The following is a 4,069-nucleotide window of genomic DNA, read 5'->3' as shown; positions in this document are numbered from 1 at the left end:
GTAGGGCCGCCATGTTCTCATTACTGTCACTGCCTTGTGTGCTGAGACATCAGCTCCTGTATATGTGTGTACTGCCATAGTGTGCCCATCTACTACACTGTATATACTACTGTACTGTGCCCACAGAGTGCCCATCTACTACACTGTATATACTACTGTACTGTGCCCACAGAGTGCCCATCTACTACACTGTATATACTAATGTACTGTGCCCACATAGTGCCCATCTACTATACTGTATATACTACTGTACTGTGCCCACAGAGTGCCCATCTACTACACTGTATATACTACTGTACTGTGCCCACATAGTGCCCATCTACTACACTGTATATACTAATGTACTGTGCCCACATAGTGCCCATCTACTATACTGTATATACTACTGTACTGTGCCCACATAGTGCCCATCTACTATACTGTATATACTACTGTACTGTGCCCACATAGTGCCCATCTACTACACTGTATATACTACTGTACTGTGCCCACAGAGTGCCCATCTACTACACTGTATATACTACTGTACTGTGCCCACAGAGTGCCCATCTACTACACTGTATATACTACTGTACTGTGCCCACAGAGTGCCCATCTACTACACTGTATATACTACTGTACTGTGCCCACATAGTGCCCATCTACTACACTGTATATACTAATGTACTGTGCCCACATAGTGCCCATCTACTATACTGTATATACTACTGTACTGTGCCCACATAGTGCCCATCTACTATACTGTATATACTACTGTACTGTGCCCACATAGTGCCCATCTACTATACTGTATATACTACTGTACTGTGCCCACATAGTGCCCATCTACTACACTGTATATACTACTGTACTGTGCCCATCTACTATACTGTATATACTAATGTACTGTGCCCACATAGTGCCCATCTACTATGCTGTATATACTACTGTACTGTGCCCATCTACTACACTGTATACACTACTGTACTGTGCCCATCTACTACACTGTATATACTAATGTACTGTGCCCACATAGTGCCCCCCTATCCTGCCTGTATATACTGCTGTACTGTGCCCATCTACTACACTGTATATACTACTGTACTGTGCCCACATAGTGCCCATCTACTATACTGTATATACTACTGTACTGTGCCCACATAGTGCCCATCTACTACACTGTATATACTAATGTACTGTGCCCACATAGTGCCCATCTACTATACTGTATATACTACTGTACTGTGCCCACATAGTGCCCATCTACTACACTGTATATACTAATGTACTGTGCCCACATAGTGCCCATCTACTATACTGTATATACTACTGTACTGTGCCCACATAGTGCCCATCTACTATACTGTATATACTACTGTACTGTGCCCACATAGTGCCCATCTACTATACTGTATATACTACTGTACTGTGCCCACATAGTGCCCATCTACTACACTGTATATACTAATGTACTGTGCCCATCTACTATACTGTATATACTAATGTACTGTGCCCACATAGTGCCCATCTACTATGCTGTATATACTACTGTACTGTGCCCATCTACTACACTGTATACACTACTGTACTGTGCCCATCTACTACACTGTATATACTAATGTACTGTGCCCACATAGTGCCCCCCTATCCTGCCTGTATATACTGCTGTACTGTGCCCATCTACTGCACTGTATATACTGCTGTACTGTGCCCACAGTGCCCATCTACTACACTGTATATACTACTGTACTGTGCCCATCTACTGCACTGTATATACTGCTGTACTGTGCCCACATAGTGCCCATCTACTGCACTGTATATACTGCTGTACTGTGCCCACAGTGCCCATCTACTACACTGTATATACTGCTGTACTGTGCCCATCTACTGCACTGTATATACTGCTGTACTGTGCCCACATAGTGCCCATCTGCTGCACTGTATACACTACTGTACTGTGCCCATCTACTACACTGTATATACTACTGTACTGTGCCCACAGTGCCCATCTACTACACTGTATATACTACTGTACTGTGCCCACATAGTGCCCATCTACTGCACTGTATACACTGCTGTACTGTACCCATATACTACACTGTATATACTACTGTACTGTGCCCACAGTGCCCAATTATTGCACTGTATACACTGCTGTACTGTGCCCACATAGTGCCCATCTACTGCACTGTATATACTGCTGTACTGTGCCCATCTACTGCACTGTATATACTGCTGTACTGTGCCCATCTACTGCACTGTATACACTGCTGTACTGTGCCCACATAGGGCCCATATACTGCACTGTATATACTGCTGTACTGTGCCCACATAGGGCCCATCTACTGCACTGTGTATACTGCTGTACTGTGCCCATCTACTGCACTTTATATACTGCTGTACTGTGCCCACATAGGGCCCATCTACTGCACTGTATATACTGCTGTACTGTGCCCACACAGTGGCCATCTACTGCAATGTATATGCTGCTGTACTGTGCCCATCTACTGCACTATATATGCTGCTGTACTGTGCCCATCTACTGCACTGTATATGCTGCTGTACTGTGCCCATCTTCTGCATTGTATATACTGCTGTACTGTGCCCATCTGCTGCACTGTATATGCTGCTGTACTGTGCCCACATAGTGCCCATCTACTGCACTGTATACACTGCTGTACTGTGCCCATCTACTGCACTGTATACGCTGCTGTACTGTGCCCACACAGTGCCTATCTACTGCACTGTATATGCTGCTGTACTGTGCCCATCTACTGCACTGTATATGCTGCTGTACTGTGCCCATCTACTGCACTGTATATGCTGCTGTACTGTGCCCATCTACTGCACTGTATATGCTACTGTACTGTGCCCATCTACTGCATTGTATATACTGCTGTACTGTGCCCATCTGCTGCACTGTATATGCTGCTGTACTTTGCCCACATAGTGCCCATCTACTGCACTGTATATGCTGCTGCACTGTGCCCACATAGTGCCCATCTATTGCACTGCATATGCTGCTGTACTGTGCCCATCTATTGCACTGCATATGCTGCTGTACTGTGCCCATCTATTGCACTGTATATGCTGCTGTACTGTGCCAACATAGTGCCCATCTACTGCACTGTATATGCTGCTCTACTGTGCCCACATAGTGCCCATCTACTGCACTGTATATGCTGCTGTACTGTGCCCACCTACTGCACTGTATATGCTGCTGTACTGTGCCCACCTACTGCACTGTATATGCTGCTGTACTGTGCCCATCTACTGCTCTGTATGCTGCTGTACTGTGCCCATCTACAGCACTGCATATACTGCTGTACTGTGCCCGCATAGTGACCATCTACTGCATTGTATATACTGCTGTACTGTGCCCACATAGTGCCCATCTACTACACTGTACATACTACAGTAACCCAAAAGAAATTCAGCAAATTCTGCACTACCAAATCCAAATGCCCCGCACCCTTCTGAGCCCCACAGTGTGCCTAATCCGCAGTTAGCGTCCACATGTTTGTCATTTGTGTAGTGATGAGAGCTCGTCTAATTTTTGGGTGCAGAAGCACGAGCTGGGCATAATGTGCTGGTCACTATAATGGCAGTTTGCAATTTTCACTCAGCAACGTCCACTGCTGCTTGTTTCTGGAAAAGATCCATGGAGTCAAAATCGTCACTACACCTGTAGATAAATTCCCATAGTGGTATAATTTCCAAAATGGAGTCACTTGAGGGGGCATTCTACTATTCTAGCACTTGGGGGCTCTGTATACGGCATCCACAAACTATTCTAGAACAATCTGCACCCCCTGGAGTCCAATGGCACTCCTTTCCTCCCGAGTCTTGCCATGTGGCTAAGAAGTACTGTACAGCCACATATGGGGTATTGCTACATTCAGCAGAAATTGTGGGACACATTTGGTGCAATTTTTACCCATTTCCCAGTGTGAGCATGTAAAATCTGGGGCTAAAACAAAATTTTGTTGTTAAAAACCGGAATTAGTCTTACCGGTAATGATGTTTCCAGGAGTCCACATGACAGCACCATAGGAGGAGGAGTAATCCCATATCCTGTATAGGGACAGGA

General features: G+C 45.3%; 1 protein-coding gene across 3 annotated transcripts in view; it reads left to right on the top strand.

Moving 5' to 3' along the window:
* The window catches only part of BAG5 (BAG cochaperone 5), a 53,393-nt gene that overhangs the window by 387 nt on the left and 48,937 nt on the right, over positions 1 to 4,069 (top strand). The window lies entirely within an intron of this gene.

The sequence above is a fragment of the Phyllobates terribilis genome, unplaced genomic scaffold (genome assembly GCF_046119375.1).
Source record: "Phyllobates terribilis strain yellow unplaced genomic scaffold, ASM4611937v1 Scaffold_7__3_contigs__length_470593459, whole genome shotgun sequence".
NCBI lineage: Eukaryota > Metazoa > Chordata > Amphibia > Anura > Dendrobatidae > Phyllobates > Phyllobates terribilis.
Note: the sequence above shows the minus strand (reverse complement) of the source record. Positions and strands in the feature narration are given on the sequence as shown.